Source organism: Crinia signifera, chromosome 2 (genome assembly GCF_055691185.1).
Source record: "Crinia signifera chromosome 2, ASM5569118v1, whole genome shotgun sequence".
Classification (NCBI taxonomy): Eukaryota; Metazoa; Chordata; class Amphibia; order Anura; family Myobatrachidae; genus Crinia; species Crinia signifera.
This window is the reverse complement of record NC_139218.1, coordinates 168,077,036-168,101,898: the sequence shown is the minus strand read 5'-3', so window position 1 is coordinate 168,101,898 and position 24,863 is coordinate 168,077,036. Positions and strand designations below refer to the sequence as shown.

At 46.5% G+C, this 24,863-nt stretch overlaps 1 pseudogene; it reads left to right on the top strand.

Annotated features, from left to right (window-relative positions):
* The first annotated feature begins 407 nt into the window (after positions 1–407).
* Positions 408–526, top strand: LOC146060793 (5S ribosomal RNA; annotated as a pseudogene).
* The last annotated feature ends 24,337 nt before the right edge of the window (positions 527–24,863 follow it).

The following is a 24,863-nucleotide window of genomic DNA, read 5'->3' as shown; positions in this document are numbered from 1 at the left end:
CTCAGTTAAGTCCTTCCCCCCCTTTTTTCCAACTGCACATTGGGTTCAAACGGAACATGACACTCAGTATCATTATCATCAATCTTCCCTTTCCCCCTCCCCCACATACCCCCCACCCCACCCCTCTCCTTCCCTTTGGCTATTAACACCAATTACCAGCCACTCCAGTGACCAACATGTCATACGACTAAAACCTATGCTGGACCATCCCAAATTATTGGACAATGGAATAGAAACAGCAGGGGCCCGGCAAGTAGAGGGATGGGAGACCACCCATGAACCCCAGGTATCGTATGACCGAGATTGGACTAGCACATCCCTTTTTTATCACAATAGTAGAGACCGTATGTTTTGGTCTTTACCCTCTTGATCACTTTTTCACTAACGACCAAAGGATAGAACCCTGAGACTACGATCAAACCAGTGCTGGGACGCCCAATCTCATCTGACCTTGGAAGCTAAGCAGCACTGGGCCTGGTTAGTACTGGGATGGGAGACCACCTGTGAACACCAGGTGTCGTACCAATAGGGAATATGCACAATGGTCTAATAAAAACCTTTTTCACTGTGTCAATGCTATATTCTTTCTAGTCCTAACAATTACAACAGAAATATTATTCTCTCACCTCAATGATCCTTAGGCACTTATCTCACAACATAATGAATACCAACTAAATAACACAATAAATATTATATCCTAATATTATACTCAGATCTAGAGGAGAAATTATACGTATCTACACAGAGTATAACAAGAATCTGTGCCGCTGCGGCAGTAACTAAGCAACATGAACTAACAACCTCTCATTGGAGGACAAAGTCGAGCCCTCTCTCCTTCACTGGCCAAAATGAACACATGAAGGCTGACAGCTTAACACATATGGACAATTTGATTGGCCCAGCAAGCCTACAAGAGACCAGTCCACATAGCAGACCAACACACCTCCCGTGACCAAGCTATTTGCGAAACGTACGTTGGGGCTGCCGGATCACGTGATGCACCGACGTGACCGGCTTCCAGCAGGCGCGGAAGACGCAGGAGCTATAGCGCATTCACACACAGACGGCTGGATCCATACTACTTACCAGGGCGCTCTACACACGCCGCTGAGGTAACCGCTGGACTTGTCCAGCGGCTTTCTGTATCATCCATACTAAATCCGCTCTGTCTTTCAGTCTGATGGCACCAGCTATCCCGACCATGGGGTGCCTCTGACATCACGCATTGTAGGACATGACATAGCTTCCCAATTGTTCCTACTGCACAATTCCTTAATAGCGCTATCATTACATAAATACTCCTGACTGGTAATATGACAGTATAGACATCTACTTATATACTGCAACCTATGTATACTATTTCCTACATATTACTGCCATTCATATTTACCTTCCAAACCTGCGTGGAGAGAAAAAGGTTCCCCCATGGTACCAAGTGACCTATGATTTTACATAAACTAAAATTACCTATATATTGGTATAAAAATATAAATGAGGATCACAATTTGGGTACACTAAGGGAACATCATCTCCAAACATTATTTCATATATATTTTTGCAAATAGCCTTTTAGCTAACCATCTAGGCGGCTTGGATTCCATATATCCTTTTAATGCATATCTATTAAAAATTGTTCTTATATTCAGTATCAACCCATACACTATGGGTCTGTGATTGAAGAGTGCCCCCAAAAAGGGTTTTCTTTTTCTCCCTTCACCTCTCTTGGTACCAGCAAATATTATTTGTTTAACCCAGGGGTGCACCACTGACAATCAATTCACCCGGCACACGATCCTCAAATTGGCAATGTGCGCCATATGATAAATATACCTCATGTTGGAGGTTTATGTCAGTTGTCACAGACCTATACAATTAACTACTGACCATCATTAAGTGGTTTTTACCACCTACTAGTGCGGACATACTCTCAAAAAATCCACATTCCCCCCATTCCCCTTTTGCTTAAAAATATTCGGTACTCTTTACCTAGCACGGCGCCCGCGATTACAATCGCGGGCGTCGGGGGTAAAAAATCGCGGGCATCGCGGGCATCGCGGGTAAATCAAAATCGGGTGCGACGCGATGCCCGCGATGCCCGCGATTTTCCCATAGGGATCAATGTTAAAAGTCAGATTGGTCGCGATTTTAGCGTTAATTGGCTCAATGCCCGTGATTTTTACATAGGAAACAATGTTAAATGGGCCACAGAGCCCTAATAGTCCCCCTGAAGTGTGAAATGGCCCCCACAATTTTTAACGCCACCCCACGATCAACGTGAACCCGAAGCGTGGCGAGCGCAGCGAGCCCGCGAGGGGCGGCGGTACGCGTCCTCCAACCTTTTCATACCCCCACTATCCACGTCGGCGTGGAGTTGAGAATAGAATAGTGTGGCGAGCGCAGCGAGCCACCGAGCCCGAAGCGTGGCGAGCGCAGCGAGCCCCGCGAGGGGACGCGGATACCTTCACAGTTATACGCGTCCCCTCGCGGGCTTCACAGGTGTCCGTGGCGACGCGGACACCTGTGAAGCCCGCGAGGGGACGCGTTTACCTGTGAAGGTATCCGCGTCCCCTCGCGGGGCTCGCTGCGCTCGCCACGCTTCGGGCTCGGTGGCTCGCTGCGCTCGCCACACTATTCTATTCTCAACTCCACGCCGACGTGGATAGTGGGGGTATGAAAAGGTCGGAGGACGCGTACCGCCGCCCCTCGCGGGCTCGCTGCGCTCGCCACGCTTCGGGTTCACGTTGATCGTGGGGTGGCGTTAAAAATTGTGGGGGCCATTTCACACTTCAGGGGGACTATTAGGGCTCTGTGGCCCATTTAACATTGATTCCTATGTAAAAATCGCGACCAATCTGACTTTTAACACTAAAATCGCGACCAATCTGATTTTTAACATTGGTCCCTATGGGAAATCGCGGCCATCGCGGGCATCGCATCGCACCCGTTTTTTTGTGCATGCGATGGTCGCGATGGTCGCGATGGGCGCCGTGCTAGGTAAAGAGTACCAAATATTCTTCCCAACATAGGTCAGCCCACATGGGCAGGTCAAAGTGTAAATGATGTAGGTTGAGGTACAAGTCAGGGGAAACTTTATATAGATTTTATTACCTCTATGTGGGTGAGTAAAAAAGCTACCCACTGACATTGACCTGCACGTGGTGCACCCCAGGCACCGAAAGCAACCATTTTTTCTGGACAGAAAATTTTGACCAGGATTCTTTTTATCCCATCCCGTGATGTCATATTTGACAATTCTGTCTCTAATGCTGCTCCCCCTGGTGTAACTGGGGAGCACCCTGGAATTATGCAGTAAAGGTAAATCACTGTCGGTTGAGAGCATTGGCCATAGATTCTTGACCTCTCTTGTTTTACTCTCTGATCCGACAGAGTAGCGATTAACCCAGGGAACACGTTTCACATTATTATTAGCAGCAGACGGCACTGATTTGGATTTTAAAAGTTGTTCACGGGGCATAAATAATACCTTTTCTTTTAGAATATTGAGTTCACATCTGGGGTACCCTCTTAACACAAATTTTTCGACCATGGCTTGTAGTGCAATGCAAACTTCCTCAGGGTTAGATGTTATCCTCTTAACTCGCAACAGCTGCGAGTAAGGGAGCCCTTTCTGGAGGGGGGTAGGATGGAAGCTTTCATTCCTCAATAAGGTGTTTCTGTCTGTCGCCTTTACGAACAGGGAAGTGCTAATTACAGCACCCCCCTTCGCTATGGCGACATCCAGAAACTCCACACTTTCAGTGTTCATGGTGTAAGTGAACCCGACCACACTGCTACTATGGGCGTGGTCCTCAAACACCTGCTCCAAAATTTCTTTATCGCTACTCCAAAAAATCAGGGGATCGTCAATGTAGCGTTTATATAGCAACACCTCCGATCTGAGGGTGCCGTTACTGAAAAACATATTTTGTTCGACGTGGTGCATAAAGGCATTGGCATATGCTGGGGCCACTGCGGACCCCATGGCACAGCCTGCCACCTGTAAATAATATTTGCCTTCAAAGAGGAAATAATTCCTTGTTAATATAAAGGTCAACAAAATCATGAAAAATTCTACTGGGGGGCCCATGTATTCCGCATTACAAGAAATCAATGCACGTACTGCCTCCACACCTGCATCATGTGGGATGCAGGTGTAGAGGCTAGTAACATCTGCCGTGCACATCACACAATTTCCTTCCAATGTATTTTGTCCTGAAAGGTTATCAAGGATCGAAAATAAAGCAGTTGTGTCTCTTAAATATGAAGTTAACCTTTGGATACAGGGATTCAAAATAGTATCCAAATATACCGCTACCGGGTGCATCAAGGACCCCCTGGAGGATATGATGGGTCTTCCCGGAGGATGCAAAGGGTCCTTGTGCACCTTCGGTAGGGTATAAAACAATGGCACCACAGGGTGCTCCACCATCAGAGCCTGCTTCAACTCCACATCAAGGCACCCATCTCTAACAGCAGTATAAAGAATAACATCTAATTCCTGCTTAAACACAACAGTAGGATTTTTATCAAGTAATTTGTAAGTCCTGGCATCACCCAACTGTCTAAGACATTCCGATCTATAGTCCTGGAGGTCCTGAACAATAACAGCACCCCCCTTATCCGCATTACGAATAATTATATCCCTCCTTGCAGACAGATTATTTAAGGCCAACTGTTGCGCCTTGGACAAATTATACCTGGTATATGTATGGGCCGAATCGGCCGTACCCAGCTGGTCCATCATCCGTGTAAAAGTCCTCACTGAGGGATTAATTGAAGGGGGGTCAAACCTTGACCGGGGTGCGATCTTTTTTAATTGTTCAGGTAAGGTGACGTTCTCCGAAGTTGATGCAGAGGGAACAGTACCCCACTCTGTCATCCTTCTGCCCTACTACAGCTGAGGAAGTCCGCTCCCTCATCTCATCCTCTCCCCCCTCTACCTGTCCCTTGGACCCTCTCCCCTCCCGTCTCCTCAGTTCCCTCTCCCCCACTGGCTGCTCCCACCTTGCTCACCTCTTTAACCTATCTCTTTCTACTGGCATCTTTCCCTCACCCTTCAAACACGCTCTGGTCTCGCCTATTCTTAAAAAACCTAACCTGGACCCTTTATCTCCCACAAGCTACCGCCCTATCTCTCTTCTCCCATTTGCCTCTAAAATACTAGAACGGCTGGTTTACAGGCGTCTCACAAGCTACCTGTCTGACCACTCCATCCTAGATCCCCTTCAATCTGGCTTTCGCCCACTTCACTCCACTGAGACTGCCCTAGTGAAAGTCACCAATGACCTGCTGTCAGCCAAATCCAAGGGTCACTTCTCCCTGCTTATCCTTTTGGACCTATCTGCTGCCTTTGACACTGTGGATCACCCTCTCCTCCTCCACACACTCCAAAACATTGGCCTCTCTGGCACAGTCTTCAACTGGTTTTCCTCTTACCTCTTCAACCGTTCCTTCTCAGTCTCTGCCTCTGGCTCTACCTCACCACCTTCTATCCTTCCTGTCGGGGTCCCTCAGGGTTCCGTCCTTGGCCCCATTCTGTTCTCTCTGTACACCTCCTCTCTGGGTGCACTCATTAACTCCTTTGGCTTCCAATATCACCTCTATGCAGATGACACCCAAATCTACCTCTCCTCTCCTGATCTGTCCCCCACTGTTTTCTCTCAAGTTTCCAACTGCCTCGCTGCCATCTCTACCTGGATGTCTGAGCGATTTCTGAAGCTGAATATGGACAAAACCGAACTTATTATCTTTCCCCCACCCAGAGCTATGCCCCCTACTAATATCTCTATCACTGTTAACAACACCATCATCTCCCCTGTTCCCCAACTCCGCTGCCTGGGTGTCACACTTGACTCCTCCCTCTCCTTTGCACCCCACATCCAAGCCCTGGCCCATTCTTGCCGGTTCCAGTTACGCAACATTGCTCGCATCAGGCCCTTTCTCTCACAGAGTGCAACTAAGCTGATCATCCACTCATTAGTCATCTCACGGCTTGACTACTGTAATGCTCTTCTCACTGGCCTCGCTCAATCCCAACTAGCTCCTCTCCAATCTGTCCTCAATGCTGCAGCCAGGCTTATCTTCCTCTCCCGCCGCTCTAACTCTGCTACTCCCCTTCAACAAAATCTGCACTGGCTTCCATTCCCCTACAGAATCCTCTTCAAACACCTCACACTCACATACAGGGCCATCTCTAATTCCATTGCTCCATATATCTCTAACCTAATCTCCATTCATACACCCTCCCGCCCTCTACGGTCAGCTGACGACTGTCGTCTCTCCTCCACCCTGATCACTGCTTCCCATGCTAGAGTACAGGACTTTGCCCGTGCTGCACCCCTTCAGTGGAACGCACTCCCTCGCTCCATTAGACTCTCCCCGACCTTGCAAAGCTTCAAACGGGCACTGAAAACTCACCTATTCATCAAAGCGTACCCTTCCACTGCATAAACCAGCTGGTTCTCCGACCCCTTGCCTGTTTCCTGTTTACATCCTGCTATCTAACCACCACCCCCTCGCTTGCACCTCTTGTAATCTGTCTGTCTCCCCTTCCTACTAGATTGTAAGCTCCTCCGAGTAGGGCCCTCTTCCCTCCTGTTGTCAAAGCCCACTTCTCTTCACATTTCACTCACAGCTCTCCTTTACTCCAACACTCAGTGACCATCTTCATACTCATCTCCATCATTGGCCTCAAGCCTCTAGTTGTATGTTGATTGGGTCCTCACTACTTACATTTAAGCTGTAATGTGTATTGAACTGTGGTGCTCTTTATTTGTACTGTATTTTTGTTATTTATTCAATGTTATGCCAAGTTTTTGTCTCCCTGTATTGTTCCTTTGTACGGCGCTGCGAAACACTTGTGGCGCCTTATAAATAAAATTATAATAATAATAATAATAAAATGTTCTTTTAGACGTAATGTCCGATGGAGCTTATAGGTGTCCACCTTCCACTGAAAAGCATCCGCTTTGACAGTGGGGACAAAGGGCAATCCTTTGGCCAAGACTTCAATCTCTGTTGTTGATAGCGGCACTTTAGATAGGTTAAAAACTAGGCTTTGACTTTCGTTGGTGGGCGAGTGCTTGCTCTGACAGCGGTTTTGGCCTGCCCTCCTCGTCTTCTTCCGATACGTCTTATTGCTGCCGTCCCGGTTAGTACCCCTAAAGGGACCCCTGCAGCATTGGTGTTGGAACCGGAGGACTCGCCTTCACTTTGGGAAGTGCTTGATCCTTGATTAGAATATTGGAACCGATGTTGCTTACGTCGACCATAATTAGGACATCCGCCATCTTGGAGATTTCTGGCGTTCAGCCACGGGTACACCCTCCTTTGATCATAATCAAGTTGAACCTTTTTTACTTTTTCTTTTTTAAAAGCAATAAGGTCATGCCTGTATGTGTCCATCTGGATTTTAAGTTTTTCAAGCCAGTTGGTCTGAGTGTCCTGAGCAAATGTGATGGAATGGGCTGTCTCAAATGTAGTAATTTGTTGCTGCAGATCTTTTTGCTCCCTGGTGGCCTCTTCTATAACCAGCAGGAGAAAATCTTGGGAGCATTTGTTTAAGACACCAATCCAACGTCGGCAGAAGGCGATGTTATACCTGCCGATCGTTGGTGTGTTTTTTACCCTAAAGCCCCTGGGAATCTGTTTCCTGCGGTAATAGTCAGATAAACTGACACTGTGGCACATAAAGTCACATTCCTTTTGTTTTAAATGCAGTAATTGACTGTACAGAACTTCAGGGGTTAATGGCAAAGATACATCCTCAAACTGCTGCTTTGATAGTATAGTTTCAGCATCCAAATCACTGAGACTCACGGTTTCACTCAGATCAAACCTCATAAAGTCCAGGGCCTCATCCAATTGCTGACTTGCAGCCATCATCATGTGGAAGCGATTTTTCAATATAAGAAAAAAAGAAGGTGCTTTGTATAGGAAAACACTCACTTCAAATTTCCATAAAACAGTCCCGGACCAAAGGGTATTTTTATCCACACAAGACTTCAGGTATAGGTGCCTTGGACAGACCTCTGTAGCATAAAGCAGCCACACCAGTGATATACACGAATACAACTTTACCCGGCACTCTGCTTGTGAATCAATTTGCTTGCTGCGGTGCCATCCAGGGAACACAAAGATGCAATGTAACCAGTGGGAAGGAGGCGGCACTCTCACAGAAGTTAAAAGTCCTTTATTGTAGCGGTCCTACGCCGTTACGGAGTTACCTCCGTCATCAGGGACACAATTGCATACATAAAACACAGGCAATAAATACCAATACACATGCATTGAACACACCCCCCCTGTCCCTCCCGATTGGCTGCACACTCACCATCCCCCGTCCGTATCCCGCCGCACACCTGTTACCATCTGCACAGATCAGACCGCAAACGGTATACCACAGAGCGGGGAGCACGTCACTCTCACTGACCTGCTCTTCCGCACCACGTGACCGGGTAGTCTCCATCATAGCATTGGATAGTGCAGGTGCGCGTCATCAATACGGGCCGGAAAGGATCAGCCCACAGCCAAGTCGGTTTCTAAGGAAACATATTATGTGAAAACGTGTTCCCTGGGTTATTCGCTACTCTGTCGGATCAGTGAGTAAAACAAGAGAGGTCAAGAAACTACGGCCAATGCTCTCAACCGACAGTGATTTACCTTTACTGCATAATTCCAGGGTGCTCCCCAGTTACACCAGGGGGAGCAGCATTAAAGACAGAATTGTCAAATATGACATCACGGGATGGGATAAAAAGAATCATGGTCAAAATTTTCTGTCCAGAAAAAATGGCTGCTTTCGGTGCCTGGGGTGCACCACGTGCAGGTCAATGTCAGCGGGTAGCTTTTTTACTCACCCACATAGAGGTAATAAAATCTATATAAAGTTTCCCCTGACTTGTACCTCAACCTACATCATTTACACTTTGACCTGCCCATGTGGGCTGACCTATGTTGGGAAGACCCAGCACTCTTTTAAGGAGCGCATGGCCCAACATAGGTCAGCCATTCACCAAGCTCAGTCTAGTGGACATAGTGACCAGCCCGTGGCCCGCCACTGTTTGCTTTTTAAACACTGTGTCAACTATACGCACTATGATTATTGACCACGTACCTTTGCCTATCAGAGGAGGTAATAGGAATAAAATCTTGCTCCAGAGAGAGAGTCGTTGGATTTTCTCTCTGGGTACTATGTCTCCTGGTGGCCTAAATGAGACTCTGGGGCTCCAGTGTTTCATTTGTCCACAGTTATGCTTTAATGATTGCTTGTGTTTGTTGTATTTAGATTGTATATCCATGCATGCTCATATTGTCCAGGATATGTCTCTGTATATTGCTGGTTTGCTAAAATTTAAATAATTGCAAGATATGCTAAACCCTATAAGATTGTGGGTTCTTGTAGATTGAATATATTCATGCGGATGTGGTTTTTCATTTTTATACTTTATATTTCTGATCAATGTTTCACGTTGTTTTTATCTGTATCTACTGTTTTAATATGTTTCCATAGAAACCGACTTGGCTGTGGGCTGATCCTTTCCGGCCCGTATTGATGACTCGCACCTGCACTGTCCAATGCTATGATGGAGACTGCCCGGTCACGTGGTGCGGAAGAGCAGGTCAGTGAGAGTGACGTGCTCCCCGCTCTGTGGTATACCGTTTGCGGTCTGATCTGTGCGCATGGTAGCAGGTGTGCGGCGGGATGTGGAAGGGGGATGGTGAGTGTGCAGCCAATCGGGAGGGACAGGGGGGGTGTGTTCAATGTATGTGTATTGGTATTTATTGCCTGTGTTTTATGTATGCAATTGTGTCCCTGATGACGGAGGTAACCCGTAACGGCGTAGGACCGCTACAATAAAGGACTTTTAACTACTGAATAAGTCTGTGAGAGTGCCGCCTCCTTCCCACTGGTTACATTGGATCTTTGTGTTCCCTGGATGGCACCGCAGCAAGCAAATTGATTCACAAGCAGAGTGCCGGGTAAAGTTGTTTTCGTATATATATATATATATATATATATATATATATATATATATATATTGAGCACGGGACCGGCACTTGGAACAATTAGATGCAGCTGTAGAGGTGCCTTCCACAATAAAGGTATATACACGAATCTCCAGGTAGTTGTTTAGGCTAAATGAAGACAGGAGGCGGCACTCTCCAATAGTATGTGAAAAACGCTGTATTTTCAAAGTATCAAACAAGCATGTCAGCAAAAAAAGTGTCGACTAGTTTCAAGGCATAAAGCCCCTTCATCAGGACAACTGACGTGAAGACAATTCAAACAGTGATGTGCAGATCACTCTGCACATCACTGTTTGAATTGTCTTTATGTCAGTTGTCCTGATGAAGGGGCTTTATGCCTTGAAACTAGTCGACACTTTTTTTGCTGACATGCTTGTTTGATACTTTGAAAATACAGCGTTTTTCACATACTATTGGAGAGTGCCGCCTCCTGTCTTCATTTAGCCTAAACAACTACCTGGAGATTCGTGTATATATATATATATATATATATATATATATATATATATATATATATATATATATATATAGAGGGGGAAATAAGCGGCACTAGGAGGCTGGAGAGACTGGTGAATCAATATGGAAATTTATTCCATGTGCAATTTATTCCTATTGCACATGGAATAAATTTCCATATTGATTCACCAGTCTCTCCAGCCTCCGAGTGCCGCTTATTTTCCCCTCTACATACACCTAGAGGACCCTTCCCCTCGTGTGAGAGGGCACCGGAGCAAGTACCCACGGGCATCCACTTTTAAGTCCTGAGTGCCGGCCTCTCCTGGGACTATATATATATATATATATATATATATATATATATATATATATATTGTGGTGTGAGCCGGCACTCTCCTGAAGACGTGTAGAAATTGCCCTGGGTGCCTTCCAAAAGATAAAGCTAATTTGGAAAAAACAGGCGTCACTCCACGGGTCTTTCAATAGATTTTTAGTGGGTTTTTAGTAGCTTGTCATAATAATACAACTGCACATTAAAACAATAAAGTCGACGTTTCAATGTCCATCTGACATTTTTTTCAAGACTTCAATGTGCATAGGAAAGCATGACAAAAGTATACAACATTAGTACAGAGCTTAAATAGCTCTTACCTGTGCTGTCCGTCCGGCGGCTGGGTGCACGCCGTCCCGCCCCCCTCGAGGAGAGATCCAGAGTGCTTGACGTCAGCCGCACGCTCCTGTTGCCAGGATACACATACCGCTAGCGCAGAGGCGTAACTAGCACTCTGTGGGCCCCATAGCAAAATGTTGAACGGGGCCCCCCCTACTATAAATGTCATTATAGTGCCGTGAGCACTTTTTTTTTTTTTTTTTTTTCCTGTAAAGTGCGTAAGACACATATAGCCACTAAATAGATAGAGCACCGTATAGGCTCTATACACCCATGATAATTTAATTAAATATATCCAGGAATGCACACACCGAATCACTATTAGCAAAAACACAAAAAAGTAAATTTGATATACACATGGGTAGGTGTATGGGGATATACACACCTTTCTAATCTTAATTCTTTTTCTACACATACACTAGAATGGATCAAGACACGCACAGCACTTAAACACATAGAATACACACAAGAAGGAGAAAAAAAAGAAAAAAAAAGGGAAAGGAAAAAAATGTGTGTGTGTATGTATATATATATATATATACATGTATGTATATATATGTATATATGTGTAGGGAAACACATACACAGTTTTCACTCAAATATAGACAGCAATATACACATATACACATTAGCAGAAACCAAGGGGTTGAAAGCCAAGCCCTTTTTTTTTTTTTTTTTTTTTTTTCCCTTCCCCTCCTCCCCTCCCTCTCTCACGTGTGCAGTATGGTTCTCCTCTACGCCTATATACTCCTAGAGAAAATATACCACAAATACAGCTGACAAAAAATAACTGTTAAGTATTTCTTACTGTTTATTGCCAATAAATAAGTGTAATATATATGTAGTTTAAAAAATATGTAAATGTTGTGTAGACTATTAACAATGGACATGCTTATGGTGTTGTATGTATAAATTTGACTGTGTGAAAAAAAAAAAAAACACAATAAAGAAGAGAAAGTCAAAAATAGTGCCGTGAGCGCACAGGACTATGTTTCGGCGATTTCAGCTGAGCACCGTGTGCACCAAGATGTAGTTAAGCCATCAGAGAGATGGCTAACTACATCCTGCCAGCCCTTGGAGCCACAGCCAAATACACAGTATAGCAAACATACCCTTGCCTGCACTGTCTATTTGGCCGGGCAATAGCGATGCTGCTGGGCCGCGCATCACTATCACCCGCTGTGTACACATGGGGCGATTCAGGCAAACCTTCCAAGCGATTTTGACAATGTAGTCAAAATCGCTTGGAAGAATCACCCCATGTGTACACCCCTTTAGGGGTGGGGGCATTGTAGTGAGGAGCAAGATAAGAACAAAGGGAGGTGTGAGAGAATGGCAAGGAGAGAGGGGAGCAAGAGAGTGAGAGGATCTAAGGGGCATAATGTAATTTCTCCCAAATTCAGCGACTGTGCGGTATGCCGGCCAAACTCTAAAGGTGCCCACACACGCACCGATCCCGGCGGTGCGATGCTATGCGATGGGGTGGCGTAGCAACGCATCGCATGCACATCGCATGCACAAGGCATACGATGCGATGCTATGTGTGCTAGTTAAGCACAGAACGCACGCCGGGATCGATGCGTCTGTGGGCACCTTAACTCTTTTTATAGAGGCAATCACAAGTCATGGTTTTTATCTTGTAAGTAATTGCCGGTATCCTGCTCGGCTGCCGAATTCGAGCGGCATTACATTCTGTCCAGGGAGAGAGAGAGAAGGTGTCAGGAAGAGAAAAGGGGTTGTGCCAGGTTGAGGGGGGGGGGGTAGAGAGAGGGAAAGGTGTGGAGGAGAGACATAAGGAAAAAGATTTGGGGCATAGAGCAGGAGGGGGAATGAGAAAGAGGGGGCAAGAGAAAAAAAGAGTGCATGGGACTGAGAAGAAAGAAGTGAGGGGGAGGGTAAAGACACAGGGGAGCGTGAGAGAAGGGGAGACGGAAAAAAGAGAGAGAGAGAGAGAGAGAGAAGGGGAGACGGAAAAAGAGGGAAAGAGAGGGAGGGAGAGGTAAAGTTTAGTAAAGTTCAGTTACCTCCAGAAGTGCTGAGTCTCCAGGGCCTCCCCTCCCACCGGGTATCCAGGGCCAGGCCTCCCCTTCTACCGGATCTCCGGGGATGGGTCTCCCATTAGGTGCAAAGGTGCAGGGCCTCCTGACCGCCGTGCCCGTGCTCCAGCGGCTTTCTTCCTGTGGATATAGTGGCGTGCATCAGCGCGTGTCTCATCATCACAGGCAGTGCTACTGCGCTAGCAGCAGGTTTAGTTTACGCGCAGGGGGTGGTCACTAGGTTGTGACGTGGAGCCCCGGCACCTGTACTACCAGAGAGGGAGAAGGAAAGGGGAGGGGAGAGCCTGAATCAACTGGTCCTCCTCCTCCTTCATTGTAATGTGCAACCCGCCACCGGGTCCGGGTCAGTAGTAGTTTGTACAAAATTCCAGAGGGTGCAGGGGGCTTGCTGGGTCCTCGGGCAACCCCAACCCACCGGGCCCCGCAGCGGCTGCCCCCCGAACCCTCTATAGTTATGCCACTGAGTCTGACAACCAGTGGCGTAACTACAGAGGGTGCAGGGGGTGCAACTGCTATGGGGCCCGGCGGCTGGGGGGGCCCGGGGATCCAGCAGGCAATCCCCTGCACCCTCCTGAAGTTTTTCCGGATTTTATTAACTATTTAGGGCAGCAGCGCGCAGAGTCCGGAGCCAGCACATTCGAGGAGAGACCCTGGCCGGAAGCTGTGCTGGAAGTGGGGCAGGCATAATACACCTTCCGCTCCTCACTTTCAAGCATAGCAGATATAAGCTGCGCTGGAATGGAACCAGCCACAAGACATGCACTCTGCTTTCTGTGTACGGCTGGAGTCTCTGCTGCAGTGGTTCCAGCCAACGGGAGTTGCTCACACACGGACCCCGGCTGTTTACAGGTACTGTCAAACGTGATTAATGTAATGGTTGCAGGGCAGTGATATAAGCAAAAGGTGGCTGTCTGCGCTCTTCCTAGCCTGACAGGCTGCCACAGCGTCTGGATTTATGCTAAGGGAGACACATGTTCACTTGCTGCGGGTCAGAGGTCTCTCTCACACTTTTTACAACCTCGTCCCTTTGTTAATATGTGGCAGTAGTGTTTGTATTTTATTCTAAGTTGTTGCTGTTGCTATCTATTATCTTCCTATTTATAAATACCCTTTGGTTGTCAGCAGAGGCGTAACTAGCACTCTGTGGGCCCCATAGCAAAATGTTGAATGGGCCCCCCCCTACTATAAATGTCATTATAGTGCCGTGAGCACACAGGACTATGTTTCGGGGATTTCAGCTGAGCCCCGTGTGCACCAAGATGTAGTTAAGCCATCAGAGAGACGGCTAACTACATCCTGCCAGCCCTTGGAGCCACAGCCAAATACACAGTATAGCAAACATACCCTTGCCTGCACTGTCTATTTGGCCGGGCAATGCTGCTGGGCTGCGCATCACTATCACCCGCTGTGTACACATGGGGCGATTCAGGCAAACCTTCCAAGCAATTTTGACAATGTAGTCAAAATCGCTTGGAAGAATCACCCCATGTGTACACCCCTTTAGGGTTGGGGCATTGTAGGAGAGAGGGGAGCAAGAGAGTGAGAGGATGTAAAGGGCAGAATGTTTGTTAGCATCGTCGTCAGGGTCGTAAATCAGCAACAAGAACTGGTTACAACTTGATTCCTTTGTCTTAAACAGGACACATGGCAAAAGTACATATAATAAGTATTTTGTCCGTAATTATCAAACCATAGGACTTGCGAATATTTGGCTGCGACCGGAATGCTGCGCACGGGACACAAAACATAAAGATACCAAACATGTACAGAAACAATCATGTATTTCTAATTAAACTATGTGTAGTGTACTAAACCTTTAATTAACTATATTTTATTTTGTGTTAGTGTGATATTATGAATTTATGTGTATTAGTATGGCTGCGCTTATGATCCACTTTGTTACACAGACTCGGGTATTATACTTTATTTGCGCAACTCTGCGAACCAAAATGGCGGCCATACTATCCTAAAATGGCATGTGAGTAACTCGACTTTAACAGTCCACCCTTTGACAGTAAATACAAAACTGTCACAGTACAAAATATTTCCTAAAAACACAACAGAAATTCATAATCTTAACAAAATTTTGGGATCCTTGAATTTTACATAAAAGGGGAGTAAACCATCTGCTCTTGGCCAATCCTGGATTATGGATAAACGAGGGGCCACATTTATCTAACAATTTACTCAGCGTGATGAAGGATAATATACAGATTTGGGATAAAAATAAAAACAAGGGAGGTTACACTATATACATTTTACAGATATGGCATCCTTTGGTAGGCATTAGTTGTGGTTCTAGGGTCACACACACACACCAGACCCTTGGGTTCTTTGTTGTCTCACGTTCTGGTATGCTTTGAGTACTGTATGCTGGTATTATCGCTATCAAACCTCCTTACCAACCTCCGGTCCTGGGCAAAGTATCAAGCTTAGAGATTCTATCTTGACCTAAACTGGGTCGGGTAACACACTCTCAGAACTCTGTATCATCTGCCCAATACCTGGCAGCAGTGCGAAAGCAGTATCCTTGACTTTGGGGACAAGAACGGATAGTGTTGGGGGGGGGGAAGCAAAAATAGGACCCATAATAATGAAGGAGAAAAAAAATGAAAAACTTGTTAATGATCCTTCCAACCTGTTACCAGTGGGGTTTGTCACAGTCCTTTTTGTAGCTTGTACAGGTTGCTTGACCTTAGCTGCTCTCCAGTCCTCCCGAGATGATGCCTCTAGCGATTTCTTTCTTTCGCTCTTAGTGTAAGGACCTTCTGGGTTTCTGGTCTTTTGGCAGTAGGACGAACATACCCGAATCTCTCTCTCTGCGACTTTGTTATTGAGGTAGTGCTGGTCAACAAGACTTGGGTTGGTTCTCTTCAATGGTCTATCAAACAACCTGTATATGGTAAATCATGGGAAACAACAACATCTCCTGGTTCAAGGTTATGACAGTTCACAACAGATGCCAACAAAGTCCTTTTGGCTGCCTTTTTCCCAGGGGTGGATACATGATTGGTGTTGTACTTGAAACAAGGGTCAGTTCGTGGTTGAGTCTAGGATCTTCTTGTGGGGTTATCATAATGTGTGGCTACCAGCCAAGCAATGTTTCGATGGGGACAAATGAGGTGGAGTTCTGAGAGTGATTCTACTACTATGCAGCACAATGGGCAGTGTCCCTGGCCATAGCAAGTCTCTTTCAGCTATAACTTTACCCAGTTTGTTCTTGATAGTACCCTTCACCCTCTCCACCTTAGCGGTTATTTGGGGTCAGCAGAGAGAGTGGGGTGTACCATCAGTCCCCAGGAGTTTACACATGACTTAAACGTTTCATATACACTTGCATACTCTGTGGGGTGCTCCTGGGCTACCATATCTATACATAAAACATCAACACATAGGAAAGGAGTAACTAAATGCTTCTAGAGTGGACTGTACAGAGTCAATTTGTATTACCTGCAGAGGATCCTGCTGGAGGAGGGATGTGGAGATGGCTCTGTGGGAACAGTTTTTCCAGTATCTTTCCCCAGACAAGTAAGGCATGGCCTTGTCGTCTTACCTGTCTGTGGGCACACCAGTAAGTTTTGACCCATTTCCTCCTACCTACCCTGCCAAGGCAAGTCAGGCCATAGGCTATCTCTGCCCTGACAGTTTTCCTTGTCCATCTTTTTATTCCTGTCCACATCCCTTCGGATTCCAGATTGCTTTCTCCTGTAGGGGACACAAATCTTGCATTTTATATGACTATATTGACATTTACAGGGGAGCAAAACCATTATCCGCAGAGCGCGTGGCTCACCCAGCCGCCTCGCCAGCATGGCCATTACCAAGTGACACTGGAGTCCTTATCGAAGGTGTGGGCTTTACACTTGATAACAGCCACTCTGTCCGGCAGCTGTGCGGCTGTAATGAATCTTTTGAACTTACAACGCTTGCGCCACTGGAGTGCCAGCTACTGTAACAAAATCTCTGAGGCGCCATAGGGCCCAAGATCTTCTACATTACCCCAACAAACGTACTTATAGTCGGCATAAATATTGGCTGCTTTTCCGTCAGCCCACAGCACTACTAATGAGGCTGCTGTTGCTGAGTGAGACGATCCAAGGGGTCCAGCCTCTACTATACCTTCTCCATCTATCACGGTATAGCCAGTGTACAATTTTTCCATTTCAGTGTTTTCTGTGGCAGCTGCCATCAGTGAAAAGAAAGAGGGAAAAAAAATGAATTACCTCTTCCAATGGGTTGTTACCACCCTTTGGGGACATGCTGTAAAGGTCTGTTTTAAACATGTCATGCAATCATATTCGTCTAGGCTCCCACTAACTTCCACCATTCCAGCAAACCTCAGCATCAACCCCCACCCTTTGTAAGAGTGTTGCTGGGTTTACAATATTACCCATGTTACTGGTAACATTTATAAAATTCATCAATGCAAGTTCCCATTTAGTGAACTTGGCTAATGAATATTTTTCTCATTTTTAGGCAGAATTTTAGGAGTGTCCAGACTATGGGCCTTATTCTGGTTGGTGCGTATATTTCCGAATACTTTCGGATGGCGTTTTTTAGCCGTCTGTGCTTGCATGGGGAACGCTTTGCGCATGGTCTCCGTATTTGTACTCACTAATACCGTACAGAAATGTGCACCGCAATCACTCAGGAAATATGGGCATATTATGGGCGTCATTCGGAACTACACAGGGGCGTACTTTCAAAGTGGGCTAAACTGGGCGGAAACATGGGCGGACACGGGGAAGTGCACTTATTTTGGTAGGCATGCATTCGGACAGCACACCGAATGCACGCGAACAAAAAGGCTAGAAATATGTGGTGTCCATAAGCAAGTATTGCTTTGCGGACACCACTCGTTCATGCGCTAGGCAATCGGAATGCCTAATCAGTACAACCAATGTCAGCTGAACACAATACAATCCACTCCTTTACTCATTACTCATTAATTACACGCTTCTCACTGCTTCAATTGGAACCATTGCAGCTTAAATGGACCACTACTAAACACACACATATATGCTGCACTTTTCACACACTTTTACACTGCAAATAATGGACACAACTTAATATTAATAATAGAAATAGACATGTCACTTCTACATGTATCAATTAAACCACACATTTGGGGGCAAAAAAAAAACATTTATTACAAGAACTTATTAAATAAAATGGAAACCATAACAAAATAAAAGGTACCATGGCAGGAATATAAAAAAATAATATATAATAAATACATGAATTTGTGACATACATAGCCACAGCAGAATCATTAGGAAAACATCAGGTGGCTTCACAACAAAAGTATAGCACCAACACTTCAAGTACAGCAGACAGTAATGCTAGCCGAAAGAGGCCAACAGGGGAACCAAACATGACATTCGAAACGAGGGCAAATGTGGGTACCCTCTGCAAGGTATTGGATACAGGAAGCTGACACACACAGCTCAATGAAAGATTTGGAAAGACATAAGGGTGCAGATTAATGCGGACACAAGTTCTTTTGCGGGCACGTTTGGCCCTGGTAGGCTCCTTGCCACGTGCAGCAGCTCTTCGGCCACGGCCACGTTCTGATGGTGGCCCAGGTGGAGCAGATGCTGGTGAGGGGGGGGATGGTGTTCCTCCTCTGCCAGCAGGGAGTGCTGTTGGTGGGAATGCACCAGAAACGGATGACAATAGGACCCTATTGCTGGCAACTAGCTCCACCATAAGCAAATTATGGTGGAGGAGGAGGTCATTTTGGCACAGGGCTTGATCTGCCAGCACCTGCAGGCTTGCAGCAATTGATTTCTGGGTGGCAGCCATAGCCTGCAGGCTCCCAGCGATAGTCTGCTGGGTGCTGACCAAACCCTGCATGACCTCCTCGGTCCTACACATCCGCTCTGATGCCAAGTCTCTCTGCTGGTGAATATGGGCAAGCACCTGCACCCACCTGTCATATTCGGCCTCGGCCGGTGGCTGCTGCACGTGCCTGGCACTGGTGGCAGGTGGCACAGACTCCTCAACCTCAAGAGATTCTGGACCAAGCGGTGGGGATGCTGGTGAAAGAGAAAATTACTATTACAACACCTTCCATGCAAAATTAGGACCAACTACTTATGGCATGGCAAATAATTACCTTAAAGAAAAGCAGCAAATACTTCCGCTGGGGCCTCGCTATCGATGGTGCTCACCCCTCAGACCTCCTCTACTGCAATGCAGCATTCTTCTATCTCCTCCAGGGGGGTGATCTTCAGCCGGCCTGGCATGGGGCCAGCCCCAGAGGTGTGGCTGTGTTCCCACCGCTGGGTCAATTTCTTCTTGAGGTTGGTTTTGAAGTCGTGCCACCTGCAATCAAAGTTTACATATTAATACATGTCACTCATGTTTGCTGTAGCACCCATTGCAATCTGCAACAGATTACAACATGTGCTTCATTACACACAACTTACATTCCATGAAAATTTAAAAACAACCCTTAGAAGATACATTCACACTCACCCTACAATAACTATCGATTAAATGACATGGCAAACATGGCTGTGGCTTCAAGCAATGTGACCGGCCATTGACCAACTCCATCTAACATCTAATGTAAACATTACTGGTCTTGTACTGCTCAAATGTAACACACATGAACTTGCCTCTTCTTAATGTGCTCTGTCTCACGAACTTGTGGAGCCACCGCATTAATCTCCGCCGTTATGTCCTCCCAAATCTTCCATCTCCTTGTGTGTGTCAACCTGTCCTGTGGACACTCGATCCAATCCCGTGCGCAGGGTACCAGGATGGCAAGCTCCTGCGCTTCGAATGCCATGTTTCTGCTGCTTGGTTCCTCTGTTGGCCTCTTTCGGCCACGCCCATGGCCACGTCCACGGCCACCTGTCGCTGTACTTGAAGTGCTGGCCAGGCTACTCTGTTGGGAAGCCACCTGTTGTGTTCCCAATGATTCTGCTGAGGCTGAAGATGGGCCAGCTGCCGATTGGCCTGATGTAGATGGCCCAGCTGGCTGCTCTTCTCCCACTGGCTGGTCTGGGTTGAGGGGGACATAGCTGGTATTGGAGTCCATGCGGGCAAACAGGTCCTGGCACACCTGCTCTTCCTCAGATTGTGAGCCAGAAAATAAAAATAAAAAAAATTGGCAAACTTAGTAAGTCTGATTTAGGAGCTAATTGCAGATTTGTAGTCCAATGACCAACTAAAACTGTGGTCAGACATGAAATGTATATGTGAATGTACATTTGTACTGTGCACTTGTTTGGTATGTAGTACAAATGACACTAACCATTCCATATGTAAATCCAGTCCACCACTCAGGCAATAGTAATCAGTGCTTGCATCCAAATCACATGTGAAAGGACTCAAAATACTGGCTTGATGCTAGGTACATTTCATTCCACATCTCTAGTGTGGGCCAGGAGAAGGTAAGTGTACACATGGCACCATGGCCTAATATTGGGAAAAGGTCTTGCACTATTTGCTATGTTTCTGCTGTATAGCTTTCACTATAATAAAGCTGTTTAGTACCTTGTAGAGTTAGGTGTAAATGGTTAGTGATGCAGACTATTTCACCTGTTGTTTTCACCCATGTTTGGTGAATGTAATAGATTATATATAATTGGTTGCAAACTTCTTTCACCCTGTCTGTTTAGGATATACTAAGTAATGGCATGGTCTGCTCAACTATGCAAAGGTACAGCAAGTGTGGTTTGGCGATGCAATTGGTTAGCTGTCTGTTGTGGGGCATACACGCTGTTAATGACAAAATGAACAATAAAGTTAATACCAAATATCACTCTGAACAACAAATTACAGGACATGATTGCTTGAATTGTGCCATAGCTAATATGGCGGCCTATGGGAGAGCAGCACCCTTCTCTCCCGCGGAGCTGAGGGCACTGGTCTCCGTTATGGAGACTAGGCTGGGGCGTGCGGGGCCCTTCATAACCAACCGCCAGAAGCGCCAGGCGTATGCCGCTGCCCGCAGGCGCATATTCGCGCGCACCCAGGTGCGCAGGACCATCGCCCAGCTGGAGCGGCGATGGTCTGATCTGAGGCGCCGTCAGCCAGAAAAGCTCCAGGAAATAAGGGCCAGCATAGCACGATGTAAGTGTTATACATTAAATGGCCAATTGTACATTAATGCTTCCATGACCTTTTTTTTGGCAATAAGGTAACCTGGTGGATCATGAGTTAAACATGGCATACACTATCTGTGTGGTACTTCATGTTTAACATGCTGTAATGTGGGTCTAATATGTCATTTTTTTGGATGCATGATGAATAAACAAATCATGTGCCTTATTTAACACTCTGCATTTTGATTTTCCTTACAGCACGTGACCGTGCAAGACGGGCCCGTGAGCAGGGCCAGGAGGAGGAGGCCCCTGAAGAAGTGGCGGAGGAGGAGGCCACAGAAGAAGTGGCGGAGGAGGAGGCCACAGAAGAACTGGCGGAGGAGGAGGCCACAGAAGAAGTGGCGGAGAAGGAGGCCGCGCAAGAAGTGGCCGAGGAGGAGGCCACAGAAGAAGTGGCGGAGGAGGAGGCCACAGAAGAAGTGGCGGAGGAGGAGGTCACGCAAGAAGTGGCGGAGGAAGAGGCCACAGAAAAAGTGGCGGAGGAGGAGGTGGCCTCGGAGTTTATGGGCCACGAGGAGGTGGCCGAGGAGGTCGTGGAATAGGAGGAGGCATGTGAGGTGGTGGAGGAAGAAGGAATTGGTAGGTAAACATAAGGCATCATTAATAATTGGTGGTAGTACTATTTGTTAGGTACCACTGGTGAATCTAGTGTGTTTTACTCTATTATTAATAAATAAACAAAAGTGGGTTACAACAGACACACTTAGAGGTTATAGGCCCAAGCAAAAAACGTGGAATCTGGAGGCTCACTTAGGTGATGCGTGTTTATTTATGGAGGGCCTTTCTATACTAGCAGAAATAAAACATCAATGGAGTATGGTCAGGCGTGATTTAAAATGGAGTCCCAAGTGGGCAGTTCCCCTGGGCCCCCCTCTAGCCAGTTGGCCCGTGTTGTTGCCATGTATTTTGCAAAGCTATTTTGTAGGATGCATTGACTTTAGAAATTATTTGGTGTAAGGAAGCGGATTAGTGCAGCAGTTTCACCTATCTGGCAATGTGACAATGATTCCGGAAGTAAGGGGTAGAGGGACTAGGCTAGCCTTTAAATGTGGTATCCATTTATCCATCCATCCATCCATCCATGTATCTATCCATCCATCTATGTATCCATCCATCCATCCATCCATCTATGTATCCATCCATGTATCTATCCATCCATCTATGTATCCATCCATCCATCCATCCATCCATCTATGTATCCATCAATGTATCTATCTATCATGCAGTTTAGCTATTAAGCAGTGACATGCAGGTATATATGTATGGCAAAATGTGGCATGTTGTATTGGATGTAGCTTTCTAGTAGATTGGTGAGTGTTAAGGCAGGAGATTTTTATCAGTCACATATTCAGTAGTGTAAGCCAGTATTGCCTATGTAATTGTTTGTATGTATGATTTATCATGCTGTAGGTACTTAGGATTGACTGTACAAGGTCTACCTGAATAGCATAATTAATGTTGATCCCCCTTTAACATGCCCACAGATGACCAGAGGCAAGAAGGAGAGGGGTTGAGAGGGGCCCTCCTCAGACTGCGCCAGCACCTTCTGCACATGGCAGAAGAGGTCCAGAATGTGTGCGACCTCCTGGTCTGAAGACCTTTTTTTTTTTACTTTTGTAACGTTAATAAATTTTTCCAGTTAAAGTTAGAAGTGGTCTGTGTGTTATTGTATAATTTTACAGTATAAGTATAAATATAAGTATATAAGTATAAATAGTGGTGTTTATTTATGTAAGGTGCAAAAGGGATATACAGTATATATAGATGCATACAAAGAATGTGGTGAACTTAGCATGATGAAAGGGTTAATCCAGTGGTTCCCAAACTTTTTTGGTTTAAGGCACCCTTTGGGTCTCCATGATAATATCAAGGCACCCTTAAGCCAAAATAATTACCGAACCGTCCATTTTTTTAAGTATTTGGATCAAAATAATGCTTTTAGTATTTAGATCAGCTAAAAAATACTTAATTTGTTTGCAAAAATATTAAACATAAATTCAAGGAAAAATAATACATTTTATACAGTTCCTGACTTCTCCAGCGGTACTCCATGGCTGACTTGCATCACCATACTTTAATACGGTGAGTGCAATGCATGAAGGGATGGAAAGTTCTGCTTTCTGCTTCTCAGTGTCGTTCAGATTTGCCAGAATGTGAACATCAGTGCAGAAAATGCATGCAAGTTAAAAGGTATTTCTGAGAGTAGCCCTATTTCCACAGGCAGTGCTCTATCAAACGGACGCGCTCCCTCAGCTTGCACTTTATCCCACTGATGCTCTCCCTCACCCTGCACCCTACACTTTATCACACTGACCTAATCCCTCACCATGCAGCCTGAGGATTATCACACTGACGCGCTCCCTCACTCTGTGTCCTGCGCTCTATCACACTGACATGCTCCCTCACTCTGTGTCCTGCGCTCTATCACACTGACACGCTCCCTCAGTCTGCTTTTCACACTGATGCTCTCCCTTACCCCTCAACCTGCGCTCTATCACACTGACGCAATCACTCACTGTGCGGTCTGTGCTCTATCACACTGACTGGCTTCCTAAAACCTCCCCCCCTGCCGCCTAATCCCCATCTCACCTAGACTACTCCCTGCGCTCTGTCACACTGGGTGTGGTATGCCGTTCCGACATTCGGGATCCCGACAGTCATTAGCTCAACGTCGGGATCCCGAATGGCTGGACTCAGACAGCTTGCCCAGCGCAACAAGCCCCTTGTGGGCACGGTGGCTCGCTACACTCGCCACCTATTCTATTCTCCCTCTATGGGGGTCGTGGACCCCCACGAGGGAGAATCGCTGTTGGCCGTCTGGAGCCCGGCTTTCTGCGTTTTAACAGTCGGGTTCCTGTCAGGCACCCATCACACTGACGTGCTCCCTCACTCTGTGGCCTGCACTCAATCATACTGACGTGCTCCCTCACTGTTCAGCCTGCGCTTTATCACACTAACGTGCTCCCTCACTCTGTGGCCTGCGCTCTATTACACTGACGCGCTCCCTCATTCTGTGGCCTGCGCTCTATCACACTGACGTGCTCCCTCACTCTGTGGCCTGCACTCAATCATACTGACGTGCTCCCTCACTGTTCAGCCTGCGCTTTATCACACTAACGTGCTCCCTCACTCTGTGGCCTGCGCTCTATTACACTGACGCGCTCCCTCATTCTGTGGCCTGCGCTCTATCACACTGACGTGCTCCCTCAGTCTGTGGCCTGCGCTCTATCACACTGACGTGCTCCCTCAGTCTGTGGCCTGCGCTCTATCACACTGACGTGCTCCCTCAGTCTGCTTTTCACACTGATGCTCTCCCTTACCCCTTAACCTGCGCTCTATCACACTGACGCAATCACTCACTGTGCGGTCTGTGCTCTATCACTTCTATGGCTTCCTAAAACCTCCCCCCCTGCAGCCTAATCCCCATCTCACCTAGACCCTCCCTGCTACTGCTTAACTCTCTATACCCCCCCCCCCAGAAGCCTAACCCTAACCCACATATACACACACATATCACTCTTACCATCAAAATAA